Source organism: Schistocerca serialis, unplaced genomic scaffold (assembly GCF_023864345.2).
Source record: "Schistocerca serialis cubense isolate TAMUIC-IGC-003099 unplaced genomic scaffold, iqSchSeri2.2 HiC_scaffold_1261, whole genome shotgun sequence".
Classification (NCBI taxonomy): Eukaryota; Metazoa; Arthropoda; class Insecta; order Orthoptera; family Acrididae; genus Schistocerca; species Schistocerca serialis.
The window spans coordinates 5,961,978-5,981,967 of NW_026047471.1; the positions used below are offsets into that span (position 1 = coordinate 5,961,978).

The window sequence follows — 19,990 nt, forward strand, 5'->3', positions numbered from 1 at the left end:
CTGTTGAATTATATATTTCAAACCAGTCTACTACTTGTTGCTCCTACCTATATGTCTACATTGTTTCTTTATTTACTGGTCTCAAAGTTTTTCAGATAGGTTGTAGTTTTATCTTAAGATCAAACTGAAGGAAAGTAAGAAGTACAACATCATGGTCTGACAGCCCACTTAAGACTTGACTGACTGACAAGCTGCTGTGCCTAGACTTATTAACAAAACCATTATCAATAAGAGTACTTGAATGGTCAGGTAACCTAGTGGGAAATGCTACTATTTGCACTAAGTTGTAAGCACTCATCAATTGCTCTAATTCTATTCTATCACTTATTTCAGTCAAGAAATTTAAATTAAAGTCACCTATTAATATGACTGAAATGTGTTTTTATACAATTTTGACAAAACTGCTTCACTCTGTTTGAGAAAGATTCCAAGATCCCCTGTAGTTACTCTATAAATTAACAATATCACAACTGGTCTCTTACTTGCTGTCAGCTCTATACACACACTTCAAAGTGTTGCTTAGTACAAATCAATATTTCTCTAATATGTTACTTTACTAGGTCACAAAACTTTTGTTTCCAGGCACGCACTTTACCACTAAAGTATGACGCCCACTCGTAAAATATAAATGAAATATAGTGTCATCTACATCATGTATTTAGTATTAAAAATACTGATTTTGGCGCCATATTTTCTTGTATTCAGAGTTCACCACCATACCACTAGGAGTGCTGCTGTCATTCTGTTTCCGTAGCGTTGTACTATTTATATTTTGATATTCTGTGTCTTAGTGTCAGACTCCGTCAGAATGAGCAGATCTTTGGTCTGCATCTTATTTATTATAGAGTTTATTTCAGTCAGAATGAAAATAAATTGTATTTAATGTCATAAAGACCTTTTGCATTGTGCAGGTTGCTGTTTTATTTGAAAATTAATATCTTTGATGGGTTACGCCTATCATTGATTGGTGTTGTTTTGCTTTCGTCAGAGGTGCAAGTGTATTGTGGATTTGGAGTATGGGAGTAAATACTTTTTATGTGGGTGTTGATGAGGATAACACGTTCACTCTTAATGATATTGAACGACAGCGAAAGTAAAGGAAGTGAAATGTCTGTACTGCGATTTAGGCTATGGAAATACGGAAGCGTCCGATCCCATCCGTCTGCTTTGACCCATGACGTCACAAATATGGCGGAAACAAACACAAACACACACACTTTCCACAAGAAGCCTAATGACACTAACGGGACAAGCGCGGGAAATGGGGTGTTTTGGGTGGGGGGCAAATTAAATATAATTAAATTTAGACGCCTTGCGTAGCTACAACGTGTAAGTGAAGACAGACATGCATGAATAACCACCCACCTCCCCAGGGGTCATAACCCCTGCAACCCATAGAAGATAAAGATGCTTCAGTAGCTAATTAGTGTTTCTTGTCTTTTTTTTAAAAAAAAAAAAAAAAGTCTCACGGGATAGAACGAACAGATCAGAAAGATAAATATAATAAACTAAAACAGAAATTCGAGGAAACAGATAATTAAAATAAGTAATAAGTGTTATTAAATTTTTAAAAAAATCTCACAAGATAGAACAAACAGATCAGAAAAGTAAATAAAATAAGATAAAACAGACAGCCACACTCAAACCAAACTCCGCGCCTTCATGACATCACACACAACACCTTTACGTCACGGGTCAAAGCTGACGCCTGGGATCGGACGCCTCTGTCGACCTTTAATTTTTTTCAGCACTTCCTATTTTCTCCGTTGACATCCATCCTGATGGATCCAGGTTTGCAACAGGAGGACAAGGTACTATTATGTGATGTATTTGGTATAATATGTTTGTGAACTTAATGTAAATCTTGTGTTTGACCAAAAGCATTTATTTATATGAACAGGACACCACTTCCACGGTGCAAGTGTAGAAGAAAGATGTAGTAGCATCAGTGTGTTTTCGTAAAGATCTGCACCAAGAATAGAATAGATTTATTCACCCTTGAGAACAATTGAATGCACATATTTGTCTCTGTTACAGCCCAATAAAAAAATTTAGTGTGCGCATTCAGCAGCAAATGCACAGTATATTAATTTTATACATATAGATCACAAAGGACTAAGAATGTATTAGCCACTGCATAGGACTATGGTGCATAAGGGAACCAGAAATGAACAATTTGAAGCTATTTGATTTATCAACTATGCAGAACTATGTCCAAAAGAAGAAATGGATTAAGAAATTGTGAACTGTTGGTTGGTTTGTGGGATTGAAGGGACTACACTGCTACGGGTATCGGCCACTGTGAACTGTTAACAAAAAATTTGACTCTCAGAATATGGACCTTTTGAATATCACAGTTGTCAAGATGGTTTTCAGTTTGACACATTTGGTCCATGACAGTGCTACCAGTAGTTGGCTTTGCCATTAGTTTATTTCTATGTGCTTTATGATCAATTGACGGAAATCACAATTTGTGGACTATTACACCAGCTTTGTGTGCAACAGCATTGTTACCCATGTATTTCATCTTTTTGCAGGTGGAGATTCTGGAAGAATTGTTATTTGGAATATGGCTCCAGTTGTTAGTCCAGAAATTGAAAATGATGAAAATATACCGAAAATATTGTGCCAAATGTATAATCACCTAGGTATGCTTACAGCCTACACCTATTTGTTTCTTTCATTTTTTTAAGGAGCTATTTCTTACAACAAAATTTCAGATTAACATCAACTGTAATGATCACATGGTTTCTCAGATTTTCACTGCAATAACTGCAGGTGGTTCATTTTAAGTGACTGCTCATATATACATGAAGCTTGGTTTGTTCTGCACTCTGTACATCATAGATTGAAACTTCCTATGGGTTGACTCTTACACAGTAGATTACAGCAACCAGCCACTTTTTACAGTGCTATTTATTTATTTATTTAAACAGCACCGTTATTGATTATGAACTGACAGGTTCATCTTCAGATGGCTAGTTCACGTTTTACATTAGCTTTTGCCTTTTGTTTCCCCAACGGATGAAATTTCATTGGGGTAATGGTGCATTACAATCAAAACAAGATGTGAGGCAATGTCTTTTTAACTATAATTGTGCCTCACAACAATTTTAAGTGAAGTAAAGAAATTATTAAAGGGAAGACATTCCGGTGAGTAACCGAAACATTCTGTAACTTTACAGGTGTCTTTGCTACAGGCTGTGTCTTTCCTAGTTCTTGGTAAGGGTTATTTAGTGCCCACATCCCCACACTTCCTTTGTTTCTGCATGCAATTCTTCCAAAATTGTCATTGGTGATTTGTCTATTATGTAATATAGCTTTTCTGAACATATCTTGCTAAACTAAAGTGTGTTAATGTGGAGGGAAAATAGATGTTGGGATGCGCTACATTTCATGGCATAACTACAACCTTTATTTTGTATTCACAGTTTTTAGTGTCTCTGCCTCACAGCCAATTTGTCGCCTCTAACAAAACCTAGACCTTGGGCTAATGTTACAGGTCAATTTGTTAACAAAGATGTGTTGTTGATGGGGGACGGAACTCAGTCACACTTGAACCTCATTTCCTTAACTCCTGAGGAAAAAAATCCTATGCGTATAGAACTCATTACCAAGCCCAATATGACCTTATAAAATGTAAAAGACATAAAAATTCTGTAGTATGTGTGAATGATGGTACAAAAAACTTTTTGGTCTTTGTTTTTACCTAATACACAAGGCATAATCCGTATCACTTCAGGCAGGGGGGTTACCTTCATAGTCTCAGATGTTATTGAATTTAGCGTATGTTAAAATTCAGGAGTAAGTGAGAATCATGTATTTTTTTGTTTTCCCCACAAAAATTTCTGCCACTGAGATACAGGCCTCCAAAGATGACACTGTGAACACCATTTTGAAGATGCAAATTTTGGAATTTTTTAAAAAAATGCTGTATCTCTGTAAAAGTTCTAGATATTTTGTTAGAGTTTTTTTTATTTGAAAGATAATTGCTTTATGATGACAGTGGTAGCCTCCATTTGGACATATCTGTCAAAGTTCTTTTTCTTAATTTACAGTTTTTTTTTTTTTTTTCCAAAAATGAATATATGATTTCAATGAAGTTGTTACTTACTAATTTCTTTGTTACAATGTTTATTTCCATTGTCTTTGTTGCAGTTATCTCTTATCACTTTCTTTGTTGCAGTTATCTCTTATCACTTTCTTTGTTGCAGTTATTTCTTTTCAGTCTCATTGTTGCAGATATTCTTACACTTTGTTGTAGTTTCTTGTCAGTTTCTTTATTGTGGTTGTTCATTGCAGGTTTCTGTATTGTAGTTGTTCAGTGCTAACTTGTTTTCTGAAAATGCTTCTAAGAAATCTGAGACCATACAGTAAGTTCTCTGTTTTCATGAGTAATTTGCCAGTTGACACAGTTGCAGTGTGTTTTGTGAAAAGGACTGTTTGAAATGTCTTCTGACTGGGGCCACAGAAGAGTGAAGTCTGCTGACTATTTGCATATCCATAAAAGACTGATATAATACACAGACAAAAAAACAGACTTTACTCAAGTTGGGAATAAGTGTTCTCATTTGAAGAGTCTGTTTCAAAGTTAAGATGTTTCCAGTGATGAATTTTTGTGTTCTAAATGTTTTAACAGAATAACAACAATGATAGTATCTGAACAAGGTGAAGCCTCCCATGATGCAGGTGATGCAGATTTTGCATCAATAGAGGAAGAGTTAAATACCCTGAATCAGTCAACTACAGAGGTAGATGTTAGTCCTGTTTAGAAACTGTGATCAGTGAAGTCGAGCCACAAGCTCTTTGCCTCAAGAAAGCTCAGAGAAATTACTAAAGCAGTGGATGAATGCACTACAGCAAAACTGACCACACTCGTCAAAGTAAAAATTCCATCTTCAGAAGAAAATGAACCGAAGCACTCTTTCACCTCTTGCCAAGAATTTTCACAAATATCAATTCAGCTTTTGAATATTGTGCACCCTACAGTGAAAGGGTGCAAGTTTTAACTATTGTTCCAGAGACATTTTCAAAGAAAACAATTTTGAGCCATATTCCGTCAGTATCAAAGTACATTGTAGACAACTCAAGAAATGTGAGGTCTGTAAAAGGAGTCTTTGGAAGGCCACATCCCTATTAGGCCTATGTTCATCCTGTAGAAGCAGCTTAAGTTCAAATAGTGCAGTCATTTTATCTGGAAGATAAGTAGAACTGTTCTCGCCTGAGTGCCAACAAGAAAGACACTATATCTGTAACAGTTGAAAGTCAGAAAGTTATGTAAGTGAAGAGGTACATGACTGGTGGTATTAAAGAAACTTAATAGCAATTTATAAGAGCATCTATACAACTTCACATGTTGGGAGATCAAAATTTTATGCACTGCAATCCAAGTGGGTAGTTCCACACCCATCTAGAGATGTCTGTTTGTATGTGTACTGCGTGAATTTTGAACGTTGTATGGTAACTTTGAAGAACTTACTGGAGCACGTGACATATGACACCTTGGTTGTTGGGCGTGTGAAGTCATTAGTAGTCTGTTATGTAAAGCAAGATACTTGTTTGTTTCAAGAATTTGGCAACTGCCTTGGAAAGGGAGGACTGTCTTTACAGCCACTTGGCCGGAAGATGTAGCAGATAACTCTGCAGAAATTACATATGTGACATGGGAGGAAAGCAAACTAATTAAGAAAACTGTTGCCTCTGACAGTCTCATTGATGAACTTGGCAAATGGTCAGTGAAAGGAATAACACACCAGCATCTGAAGAAATTGCAAGAACAACACATTGCAGAAGTGAAAGGGTGTGTACAGGCTGAAGAACTATGTTTAGTTCTTCACTGTGATTTTGCTGATAACTGGTCTGTAATACTCCCACAAGATGTACAAGGGTATCATTGGAGTAATAACCAGGTTTCAATTTTTACAGGAGTGACATACTTTCAAAACAAGACCACAAGTGTTGCAGTTATAAGTGATGACATAGGCCATGACTCAGCACATGCCTTGCTAGCAATGCGCCAAATTCTTCAACTGCAAACAGGGGCAGAGATCATCATTATTTCTGATGGTGCTCCTAGTCATTTTAAGTGCTACTGGTCACAGGAAGAGTCCTTGTGATGGTGTAGGAGGCCTGCTGAAGCAATATGCTACAAAACACAATCTTTCGAGATCAAATACAGCTGCAATTCAGAATGCTGAGGATTTTACGAGAGTCGTGAAATCTTGCACATCCACAGCCCTCATTCTTTTGTCCAAAGAGGAAATCAAAGAATTCCGTGAGCGGAAAAAAAGAAGAATGGTCCAAACAAGCTACTACTGCGAAAGAAATTCAGAAGACACGTTTTTGGACTCAAAGTGATGGGCAAACTCATATTGCATGCACTTTAAAGAGCAAGAGAGAAGAAATTTCATTTGTTCGGTGAACACCTTAGAAACAGCAGGATAATATTTGGATTCACAACCTGAGAAGGGGAGTGTTTGTGGTGTGTGTGTATACAAAATTGTAGTGAACTTCATGCTAACACATGGACCAGCTACTGGATCCTGGTTTCCAGCTGAAGGACAGCAACAACACCATCAGTGCTCACTTCCTGTTCAGTGTTTTGAAGATTGTAAGTGCTCCAGTTCCTATTGGTTCAACAGGAATGCATGACTGTATATCAAAAAAAGATACTGAAGCAGTGGAACACACATCTAGTTCATTGACTGTCTAATTTCAATTCAAAACAGAGTGCACAGAAGTTGTATAAAGTGAAGCTTTTAAGTCTTTGAACCTTTCACATACATTTTGGAACCATTTAAGATGCTTGAAAAATGAATCTCTTACTCATCTTTCAAAACTAAAATTGTGTTAAATAAGGCTAGGTTTTGATGTTTATGAGCCTGTTGTGTGATAATGTGGTAATAAAACAGGTTTTATGTATGGCAAAAATTTCAGTTGCTTATAGAACCTGTTCAACCTAAAAGTGGAAGCTCTCCTTTTCAGAAAATGTAAAACTATATGGTACTAATCTACAGGAAAGAAATCAAAATTTTATGGATTGGTATTTTTAAAGAAAAAAGTCCATAAATTATGAGTAAAGTTCAGAATGCTATAATAAAATAACTTTGACAGATAAGTCCAAATGAAGGATTTCTTTGTAATCATAAAGCAGCTATCCTTCAAATAAGAAACACCCCCAACAAAATATCTGGAACTGGTCCAGAGATACAGCATTTTAAATTTTTTTCCAAAATTTACAACTTCAAAATGGTATGTGCAGTGTCATCTTTGGAGGACTGTATCTTGGAACAGATTTTTTTTTTTTTTTGGAGAAAACAAAAATGTGTGTGTTTCTTACTTAGTTTGACATTTTAACATATGCTAAATACAGTAACATCTGAGATGATGAAAGTAAGATTTTCTCTTAGCCTTCCTGTATTGATATGGACTATGCCATAAGTAAATAAATAAATAAAATTACTGCATATGACAGTTGATGTGATATGAAGTCTTAATGTAAGTAAAGGCCTATAGCAGTTAGAATAATTTGAACAATGCAAAGTGATAGCCTATAAAACAAAGAACATGAATGAAAAGTGTTTGCTGCATACAAGGATAAATTTGATAATACTGATGATTATGTAATTCCAATCCCAAAGAAAGCAGGTGTCGACAGGTGTGAAAATTACTGAACTATCAGTTTAATAAATCATGGCTACAAAATACTGACACACATTATTTGCAGAGGAATGGGAAAAGTCGTAGAAGCCGACCTCAGGAAAGATCAGTTTGGATTCCATGGAAATGTTCGAACACGCGAGGCAATACTGACCCAATGACTTATCTTAGAAGATAGATTAAGGAAAGGCAAACATACATTTCTAACATTTGTAGACTCACTGAAAGCTTTTGACAATGTTGACTGGGGTAAAATAAAAGGAGAGAAAGGCTATTCACAATTTTTACAGAAACCAGACAGCAATTATTACTACAAGAGTCGAGCAGTGCGAAAGGGAAGCAGCGATTGAAAAGCGAGTGAGACAGGGTTGTAACCTATCCCCGATGTTATTCAATCTGTATATTGAGCAGGCAGTGAAGGAAACAAAAGAAAAATTTGGAGTAGGAATTAAAATCCATGGGAAAGAAATGGAAACTTTGAGGTTTGCCAACGGCATTGTAATTCTGTCAGAGACAGCAAAGGACCTGGAAGAGCGGTTGAACAGAATGGACAGTGTCTTGAAAGGAGGATGTGAGATGACCACCATCAGAAGCAAAAGGAGAATAATTGAATGTAGTCAAATTAAATCAGGTGATGCTGAGGGAATTAGATTAGGAAATAAGACACTGAAAGTAGTAGATGAGTTTTTTTCTTTGTAGAGCAAAATGACTGAGGATTGTCGAAGTAGAGAGGATTTAAAATGTAGATGGTCTCTGGTAAGGCAACTGTTTCTGAAGAAGAGAAATTTTTTAACATCAAGTATAGATTTAAGTGTCAGAAAGTCCTTTTAGAAAGTATTTGTATGGACTGTAACCAGGCATGTTAGTGAAACATGGACAATAAATAGTTTAGACAAGAAGAGAATAGAAGCTTTCAAAATGTGGTGTTAGAGAAGAATACTGAAGATTGGATGGGTAGATCAAGTAAAATGAGGATGTACTGAATAGAATTGGGGAGAAGAGGAATTTGTGGCACAACCTGACTAAAAGAAGGGATCGGTTGGTAGGACACATTCTGAGCCATCAAGGGATCACTAATTTAGTATTGGAGGCAAGTGTGGAGGGTGAAAATCATAGGGGGAGACCAAGAGATGAATACACTAAGCAGGTTCAGAAGGATGTAGGTTGCAATAGTCTTGCTTTTAGAAAAGTGTTACAAGAAATTTGTTACATAAGCCATTAAGACTAAATGCTCGTTCCAGATCACAGCAGATAGTGCTCAAAGTAAACAATTTCAATGTTATGGAATACTGTACATAGAGGACAGACATCAGGTATTATTTAAATGAAAGCTCCATGATTAATTGCAACATAATTCATTTTTTTATAGTTTTGTGTTATCTTTTGGATATTTCTGCTGAATTGATCACACAAATACTACTATAGACAGAAGGTCAGGTGCTAAATACCAGTCCAGAATAAAGTATCTTGAACTGTTGTACCTGTTCAGTGACAGAGGGTCCTCATAACTCTATCAGTCTGTGTAGCTTTCATCTATCTATGATTCAAGACCTGGAGTGACAAGAAATAATATTTTAAATACTTTTTGCTTCATGAGTTGTTTGTTTAGTGAACATGCTTAAAAGTTCAGGATCAACACGGAGATAAATGGAATCTTAGGTTCATAAGAGGAAGAAGATACCTAGCGACAGTAGTACAGGAATAAAACTAAACTCAGAACAAGATAGCAGTAAACATAAAATCCATGAAGGTTCAGTGCTACATCTATTTCAGCGTTTAATCCACCTAAATGATCTAACATTGACCTCAATGGAGTGTTCAAAAACTATTAATTCTTCTTGAAGAGATTAGCATGTTCATCAAAAGGCAGCTTTGACTATAGCATACGTATTTCAGGAGACTGTTGAATAGGCCTACTGCAGGTTCACACTAAAAAAAAAATTCATGTTCTGAGTTGGGTTGATGTGGGGGGAGGAGACCGAACCGCGAGGTCATTGGTCTCATCGGATTAGGGAGGAACCATCCCAGCATTTGCCTGAAGCAATTTAGGGAAACCATGAGAAACCTAAATCAGAATGGGTGGACACAGGATTGAACTGTCATCCTCTCAAATGCAAGTCCAGTGTGCTAACCACTGTGCCACCTCGCTTGGTCATATTCTGAAATTTCAAATGAGTAAAAAAGAATCTTCTGGTACCAGAAATAGATACTAATGATCATGTGCAAGGTGAAATAGCATGTGTAAAATTACTTGGTGCTCAGTTGGCTAACAAACTAAAATGGCGTCGGTACATATGCCTACATAAATTAATCAAGTTACTCAGCTTACACCCCTCCCCACCTTTCCTCTTCTTCCCCTGACTCAGTTGTATCATTCTTTATATTGTCTTGAAAAACTAGGTTGTTATTTTGTGTTGTGTACTGTTCGCAGCCTCATGTTGACCTAGGAGATGAGAAAATGTCAATATGGTAGTAGTCGCAGATATTGGCCCCTTGTAGAACTCTGCCCATGAGTGAAAATCAGCCTCTCTTAATACTTCACTTCATAGGCTGTATGGATACAAGGCGTACTAATGTAAAATGCGTTACCCTTTTATGAGACTTAAATGTGCAGAGTGAGCACAAAGTCTTGCCCTGATTGTAATAAAAACCGTTTGACATAATAATTTACATTTTATGCTGTTACTTAGGTTAGTGTTACTAGTTTCTTTTTAAGACCACTTATGTTAATAAACCTCAACAGGTACTCCCTTGGTAGCTCGGAGAATGTTGAGGCGGTATTCCAGTTCCCGCAAGGTGTTTCGTAACATGTGTTCTGTCACACTACCCACAGCAGCTTGTATCCTAGCCTTCAGTTTGTCATCGTCAGCAACTGGTGTGACAAAGACTCTGTCCTTGATATAGCCCCAGAAAAAAAAGTCAAGGGGCGTAATGTCTGGAGAGGGGAGTAATGTCAGGATTGGTGGATTGGAAGGAGTGCTATACCATGACAGAGTCTTCATCACACCAGTTGCTGACATCAATGAACTGAAGGCTAGGATACAAGCTGCTGTGGGTATTGTGACGGAACACATGTTATGAAACACCTGGCGGGAACTGGAATACCACATCGACATTATTCGAGATACCAAGGGTGCACATGTTGAGGTTTACTAAGATAAGTGGTCTTAAAAGAAAAAAAAAAAAAAAAAAAAAAAAAAAAAAAACTATTAATAGTAACCTATGTAACGGCATCAAATATAACTTATTATGTCAAACAGTTTTTCTGTTATAAATTTTTATAATCAAGGTAAGACTTTTTTCTAAAATCATTGTCAATGCAAATGTAACATGCTCCTTCATGGCAGCTGCTGATACATGGGACAGCTCGTTTTTTTTCCCTAGAAGTTCTGAGCACTATTTAGCTACCAACAGTGAAAATTAGAATATCTCCCACTTAGACATGCCGGAACGCCTCTTTCGGAGGAAGTAATAGGAAGAGAAGAGCAAGTAGACGAAGATGACAAGGGAGGTGACATTCTGCAACAAGAATTTGACAGAGCTCTAAAAGAACTACGGGACAACAAAGTAACGGGTGTTGATTAGATTAGATTAGTACTTGTTCCATAGATCATGAATAAGACACTTCGTAATGGAATGTGGCTATGTGGCTATCTGTCAGACTTTTGATCCTATTAGGTAAGTGACCAAAGACTTGTGGCAGCATAATTTACCCCCTTCTGAGCCAAAGTTAGATGTAACCTTGAGTAGTGAGGATCATCCTTTCTCTTAGTGTTGTAGCCATGTACACTGCTATTACTTTTGAATTCGTTCGGATTGTTAATAACAAATTTCATAATTGAATATATATATTGTGAGGCTACAGTGAATATTTATAGCTCTTTAAATAAGTGTCTGCAGGATGATCTTGGATGAGCTCCAGTTACGTGCTTTTGTGCAGCCCCAGAATATGATACCATACGAAAACAGAGAATGAAAGTAGGCGTGGTAAGCTAATTTACTCAGATGTACATCACCAAAATTTGCAACGACCCTAATAGCATAAGTAGCTGAACTCAAACGTTTCAGCAGATCCTCAGTGTGCATTTTTTTTTTTTTTTTTTCAGTTCAAACCCTCATCAACGCATACACCTAGAAATTTTGAATATTCTACCTTAGCTACCGATTTCTGGTCGAAGTCTATATTTATTAATGGTGTCATTCCATTTACTGTGTGGAACTGTATATACTGTGTTTTGTCAAAGTTTAATGATAGCCCATTTCCAGAGAACCACTTAATGATTTTCTGAAAAACATTGTTTACAATTTCACTGGTTAATTCTTGTCTGTTGGGTGTGATAGCTATATTTGTATCATCAGCAGAAAGTATCAGCTTTGCATCTTCGTGAATATAGAATGGCAAGTCATTAATATATATTAAGAACAGCAGAGGACTGAAGACCGAACCTTGTGGCACCCCATTCTTGATTGTTTTCCAGTTTGAGAAATCACCAGTTTTTTGCATATTATGTGAACTGCTTATTTCAACTTTCTGCACTCTTCCATTTGAGCACTGTCCCATTCATACCACAGTACTTGAGCTTATCTAGAAGTATTCCATGATTTACACAATCAAAAGCCTTAGATAGATCACAAAAAATTCCAACGGGTGACTTCCGGTTACTCAGAGCATTTAATATTTCATTAGTGAAAGTATATATAGCATTTTCCGTTGAAAAACCCTTCTGGAAATCAAACTGACATTTTGTTAAAACTTTATTTTTACAAAGGTGTGAAGCTACTCTACATTACATTACTTTTTCAAGAATTTTGGATAAAGCAGTCAGAAGAGAGATTGGGCAGTAGTTGTTGACATCAGACGTATCCCCTTTTTTATGCAGTGGTTTAACAATGGCACACTTCAGTCTACCTTACTTCAGAGAGCTATTACATATGTGGCTAAGAATCCCACTTATTTCTTGGGAACAAGCTTTTATTATCCTGCTGGAAATGCCATCAATTCCATGTGAGCATTTATTCTTAAGAGAGTTTATTATCTTCATAATTTCAGAAAGAGAGGTGGGTGGAATTTCAGTTGTATCAAATGGTGTGGGTAAGGCCTCTTCCATTAACCGCCTTGCTTCTTCTAATGATCATTTAGATCCTATTTTCTCTATAACATTTAGAAAATGATTATTCAAAATGTTTTCGACTTCCGGCTTGTTGTTTCTCAAGTTTCCATTCGCTTTTATGGTGATGCCATCATCCTGTACTCTTGGTTGCACTGTCTCCCTTGTAATAATATTCCAAATTGTTTTGGTTTTGTTATCAGAGGTATTAATCTCAGACATGATGCACATACTTTTGGACTTTTTAATAACCTTTCTTAAGGTAGCACAGTAGTTTTTATAATATTTGACTGCTTCTGGCTCATTACTCTTTCTTGTTGTTAGATACAGTTCCCTTTTGTGGTTACAAGAGATTTTTATTCCTTTAGTAAGCCAAGGTTTTTTTGCATGGTTTCTTATAATTAGATTTAACTACTTTCCTGGGGAAACAGTTTTCAAATTCTCTTACAAGTGTATCATGAAATAAGTTATATTTTAAATTAGCATCGGGTTCCTTGTACACCTCATCCCAGTATAACTGCTAAAGATTTTCTCTTATTACACTCTTTCAGTGAATCAATATTGAAGTCCCCACAAACAATAATTTGCTTTCCCCTATCTGACAGATAGCACAACAAGACATCCAAGTTTTCCAGGAATAAATGAAAGTTTCCTGAAGGGGACCTACATACTGTTACAATTATAAAAGAGCCCTCCTTCAGTTTAAGTTGACAGGCACATGCTTCTATATGTTGCTCTAGACAAAACTTTTTTGTATCTAAGCTTTTTACACAGTGATAACTTTTGACATATATGGCAATTCCTCCTCTCACCTTATTCTCTCTACTCATATGTGCAGCTAGTTTATAACCACTGACATTTACCTTTTCCATATGAGACACAATGTGATGCTCAGACAGGCATAGTATATCTATTACATTATCAGATTCAATGTCATCTAAACAAACAAGGAGCTCATCTACTTTATTCTTCAATCCTGGAATATTTTGGTGAAAAATGGTAACATTATTATTTACTTTCCTCTTGTGAGAATTTTGTGAATTTCGGACCTCTTTAGCACCTGCCTGTCTGAACTTCTCAATGGACACTGAGAACCAATAAACTAATAAAAAAAACTGCAGAACTAATAAAGAATGCTGGTGACAGCTTGAAAATGATGCTGCTTAAACTTATTGGGTCCATCTATAACACAGAAGAGATACTGACGGACTTCCAGAAATGTATCATTGTTCCTACACCAAAGAAGGCAGCAGCTACAAAATGTGAACAGTACCGAACTCTAAGCCTAATATCACATGCATCAAAAATTCTCATAAAAATAGTCCTGAAGAGAGCTGAAGAGAAAGTGAAGGATATGAGTGAAGATCAGTTTGGTTTCAGAAGGGGATTGGGAACAAGAGAGGCAATTCTGGCATTGAGACTCGTTATAAAAAAGCAATTACAGAAAAATAAATCTACTTATGTTGACTTTGTAGACACAGAAAAGGCATGTGATAACATTATCTGGCAAGAGATGTTCAGAGTGCTGAGGAAAAGTGGAATAAAGTACAAAGACATCCCTGTGAAAGTCGGTTTCTATAAGAATGAGGTAGCAGTGATTAGGAACTGTCACCAGGAACAAGAAGCAAACATTAGAAAAGGGGTAAAGCAAGGATGTGCTCTCTCTCCTCTTATATTCAATGCTTACATCCAGGAAGCTATAGACCAAGTTCGAGAACCTACTGAGGTGGGGATCAAAATTAATGGGCAGTAGATAGACTTGCTATGTTATGCAGATGATATTGCTATAGTCACGGAGACAAAAGAAGCTCTAGAGAAAGTCCTCAGAACAATGGAAAAAATTCTGTGCAATCAGTATGGAATGAGAATAAACAAGAAAAAGACTAAAGTGATGGTATGCAGTACAGGAGCAGAATATGAACCTCTGAGGATGAGAATTGTAAGAGAGGAGCTGGAAGTGATCGAGGAATTTACTTACCTGGGAAGCAAAATCACAAGGGATGGTAGAAGCTGGAAAGAAATTGCGAGCATAATACAAAAGGCCAAAATTGCATTTAATCAGGGAAGAAACTTACTCACCAGCAACATCTGCCCGAAAATGAGGAAACGAATCGTGAAATGTTTCGTTTGGAGTGTGGCACTATATGGATGAGAAACTTGGATAGTTGGATGAGAAGAGAGAAGACGGCTAAAGGCCCTGGAGATGTGGTGCTATAGAAGGATGATGTGATGAAGGTCAGCTGGAGAGATAAAGTAACAAATGAAGAGGAGCTTAGAAGCGTACAGGAAACCAGATCTCTGTGGAGGCATATCCAAACAAGAAGAGACAAACTTGTAGGGCACATCCTACGACACAACATCATCATTGGAACAATAGCAGAACAAGCTATTGAGGGAAGGAATCGGCGGGGGACCAAGGATATTATACATGCAACAGATCATGAATGACATTGGATGTAACACATATGTGGAAATGAAGAGGAAGGCAGACAGAAGAGAAGAATGGCACTTTGCTGCAAACCAACCTCAGGGTTGAGCACTAAAAGAAGAAGAAGAAATGAACATGAATTATTAACATATCTAAACACTGTTTCTGTACTATTGTGTAAACAAAGGCAAACTTAATTTCTAAACACTCAAGTTTTCAATTAAAAAATAAATAAAAGGAAAGAAGTTAATGTAAGATAGTTAAGATCAGAAAGGAGGTGTTCTGTATGCTGACTATACTTCAAGCAGGTGAATATTAAATGATTAATGTACCCCACATCTGAGCTGTTGCAATAACAGGTGCCGGAATTTCTTAGTTGAAAAAAAAATAAATGCATAGGAAAACAGGCTTGATTAAATCTCATCCTCATGATTGCAGAGATAGCTCTACAGTGTATAGACTGTTGTGAAACCACAGAAATCTGGGTATGTGGGTTGTATCCGTATCCAACTATAATACATTGACACTAAGAAGGAGTTGTGCAACATAAATGAAAGTTGGTGGGCATGTTTATACATCTGAAAGATGACGTCGCTTCAAATTTTGTTGCAGTCACATAAGAGTGGCCTGATAGAGCCATTATGAGGATGCAGATCAGCTTTTGTTTAAATATACATTATAGTGGTCCTGAGCATTAGTTACTGTTGAAATTGGGCATGGTGAGTTGATGTAAGTCAAGAATGACTTTAAGATGAGGAAATCACCATTATCAAGGTATTAACACGATTCACGTTGTCTGTCGCACGTCACATAGTGTAGACCGGGAACTGTCTGCCAGGCATGCCCGATGTAAAACTGACTGGGCTCGGCCCGTGCTGCCTGAGTTGTTGTTGTTGTTGTTCTGCCAGCAGAGGGCGTGGCCGAATTCTTGTGTGCCCTCTGGTGGACTGGACTTTACTTGCGGCAACTACTGTCTGTGACGTGCCGTGCCAATGTGTGCCTCCCGCGATCTTTCTGGTGGCTACTGCACTCCTCCTCCGGGGCGGGGGGGGGGGGGGGGTGAAGCAACTGTGAGCCACTGCATCGGAAGGTGGAGCGTCATGCAGTAGCGATGACCTCCATGTCCATTGGCATGCTGGAGTCAGGGGTATCTGCCAACCCTCGAGCCGAAACCTTCGAATATGGTTGGAAGTGACCCACACGAAGAGGCCCCCATTGTCCCACCATCGGAGCCCGGGACAGAACAGGTGACAAGCTGTCGAACTCAGGATCCTGTTCCACCTCGGGAGGGGCAAGACCCAGTGGTGGGGATGATGGGGAAGGCACGACCACAGGTGAACCAGCCTCCTGAGAAACCGGGCCTGCGAGGGGGGCTGGCTCTTGCTGGGGCATCTCTAATGATGGCGATGCCGGTGCTGGAGCTACTGGAGGGCGCCAAGGCTGAGAACCATCGCTGTGTGGCGGAGTCACAGGGGGTAGAGGCGGTAGTGTCCCCTGTGAAAACAACACGGGTGCTGGCAATGGGGAAGCCGGTGCCTGAGGGGTCGTAGGGTGGGTGCCCAAACGTGGACGTAGCTGAATTTGGTGATGACGCACCTCCCGGTCCCCCGCCTGCAAGGTATAGAGCCAGCGGCCATTGCGGCGCAGGACCACCGCCCGTATCCAACATGGATTGCGACCAAACCCACATGCCCAGACAGACATACCTGGTGGTAAAAGCCGGGTACCCCGTTTTGAAAAGACTGGCGAGGACCAGGCCAGAGGAGGTGCAGCAGAGTCCTAGGTTGGCACCCGTGGAGGAGCTCTGCGGGGCTGCATTCTCCCATCGGTGTGGTCCGGTATGCCGTCAGGAAAAACATCAATGCCTCCTCCACAGGAAATTCGTGCACATACTTTTTCATCTGCATCTTAAATGTGCGCTCCATACGCTCGGCTTCACCATTCGATTGTGGATGAAAAGGGGGAGAGCAAACATGCCAAATACTGAAGCACCTACAAAAATCCTGGAAGGTCTGCGAAATAAACTGAGGTCCATTGTCTGATACCAGGGTGACTGGCAGACCTTCCACAGAAAAGATTTTTGTGAGTGCCTGGATTGCAACCTCTGAAGTGGTTGAGGAGCAGCGAGCCACATATGGGAATCGGGAATAAGCATCAATGACAATGAGCCAAAAGCCATTGAGAAACGGATGGTTGGAAGAAGTTCGACTTACGCAGGTTGCAACGCAGGCCCACGGACCTGAATTTGAGAAAGAGGGTTCGAAGGTTTTGCAAGTGTTCCTTCATGCTGCGACCTGTGACAATTATGTCGTCCAGGTAATTAATACAATGAGAGATTGTCGACATGATGTGCTCAAGATAATGCTGAAATATCGCCAGGGCACTGGATATTCCGAAGACCAAGCACTGGTATTGGTGAAGGCCAAATGGGGTGTTGATGACCGCCAGCTGTTTGGAGTACTCATCAAGTGGTATGTGATGATAAACCTCCGAAAGTTCGATTTTCGAAAAATATTGGCCTCCCGCCATGTCGGAGAACAATTCATCAGAACGAGGCAAGGGATAGGTGTCCACCACCAATTGGGAATTAATGGTGGCCTTGAAATCGCCACAAAGATGTAATTTTCCCGAGGGTTTCCTGACAATAACGAGGGGCGAAGCCCACTCACTAGAAGAAATGGGAAGAATGACCCCGAGGGCTGTCAGCCAGTCTAGCTCTGCTTTTACCTGAGGGCGGAGAGCCAAGGGGATCTGCCTCACACGTAGAAAACGCGGGCGAAGTGACGCCTTCAACGTTAAGTGAGCTTCAAAGTCTGGAACATGCCCCAGGCCCTCCTCAAAGATATCCTTAAAGTCAGAGGTCAAAGATTCCAATGATTGATAGGAAACGTCTTCGGAAACCAACTGTATGGTGTTTGCGATAGAAAAACTGAAAGCTTGATAGACATCCAATCCAAAAAGGTTAGCGAAGCTCGCATCACTGACAACAATACAAGTAGGAGGCCGAGTGACTCATTTGTAAGTAACATCGGTAGTGTATTGACCCAGTAGGGGAATGAACTGTTTACCATAACCACAGAGATGCTGGTAAACTGGCACCAACGGGGGCGACCCAAAGTCGGAGTAAGATTGTGCATTCAACAAGGAAACTGCCACGCCCGTATCTACTTGCAGTTGTAGTCGGTGCGACTGAACTGACACCACGATAAAGAGTTTGTGTGCCGATGTGTTGGGAGCCTGTCCCGATGAAAGTTCCTGAATGTCCTCTGTATCTGCTTCCTTCGATTCCTTTGAGGCTGAGTGGCAAACTTGAGCAATGTGTCCTTTTTTATTACATTTGCAACAAACGGCCCAACGCTGGGGCACTCTGACTGATCATGATGTATATAGCACAATGCACAGGATGGTAACAGGGGCCGGCGGCCAGAACTCTGTTTATGCGCAGTGCGGGAGCGGCCGTAACGGCCGGATTGTACCGCTCGCACGTCTTCCACCCCGGACGCAGTGGACATGGCTGCGTTGCCCTGAACCACTGTGATGTCACACCACACTTCCAACTGTTGACCTGCGGTGTGAGAGACTTCATACGATTGAGCAATGGACAGGACTTCCTCAAGGGAAGGATCTACCAACTGCACAGCCCGTTGCCGGACCTCCCTATCAGGGGCCGAACAAACAATGATGTCTTGCACCATAACATGGCCATATGACTCTCACAACTGATCCGTGACAAAATGGCACTTGCAACTAAGACCGTGTAGGGTAGCGTCCCACACCCGGTAAGACTGATGGGGCTGTTTCTCGCATTGATAGAACTCAACCATAGCTGCCACAACATGCATGCGGTGGCGATAATAGGAAGACAGCAATTAACACAATGCGTCAAAAGACAAGGACGAGGGTTCCTGCAACGGCGCTAGCTGCCGCAAAACTTGATACAGGGAGGGAGATATCCAAGACAAGAAAAGAGCACGACATACCTCCACATCAGCAACATGAAATGCCTGGAAATGCTGCCGAAGGCGATGTTCATGTGTGTCCCAATCCTCCGCCGTCTCGTCATACGGGGTAAAGGGAGGAGGGAACGGCGCTGGAGCAGACTGCATGGAGAGCAACGCCGGAAGTGCTTGTGTCATGGTTGCCATGAGCTCCTTCTGCTGCTCAACCAAAACCCGCAATAAATCCTCCATGCTGTGGATAAGCTGCAAAACCAGAACAATGACGCAACAAGCAAAAGAACGACCCTACTCGTCGCCAATTGTGTGTTAACACAATTCACGTTGTCCGTCGCACTTCACTTAGTGTAGACCGGGAACTGTCTGCTAGGCATGCCTGATATAAAACTGACTGGGCACAGCCCGTGCAGCCTGAGTTGTTGTTGTTCCACTGGCAGAGGGCGTGGCCGAATTCTCGTGTGCCCTCTGGTGGGCGGGACTTTACTTGCGGCAACACTGCCTGTGACGTGCCGCGCCGATGTGCACCTCCCGTGATCTTTCTTGTGGCTACTGCAATAAACACCAGTGAGTTTGAAAGAGGTCATGTTATAGGGCTACAAGAAGCTGGATGTTCTGTTCCTTCCTTGAAATTGCAGAGACGCTTGGTAGGAATGTAACATGATTGGTGGCACCTGTAGTCATGAAAATGTACAGTAGCAAGATGATTGGGCTCTGGACACCCACGTGGCACTACAGAGAGATGATGACTGTGTTGGGCATATATCTCTTGTGCATTGTACTGCAACTGCAGCAGCAGTGGGCACCACAGTGTTACAAATTAGTTACTTCAAGGACATCTT

The 19,990-nt window shown here is 39.8% G+C and overlaps 1 pseudogene; it reads left to right on the top strand.

The window, feature by feature from the left end:
- Positions 1-264: 264 nt before the first annotated feature.
- The window catches only part of LOC126438168 (protein HIRA-like), a 445,447-nt pseudogene continuing 425,721 nt past the window's right edge, over positions 265-19,990 (top strand).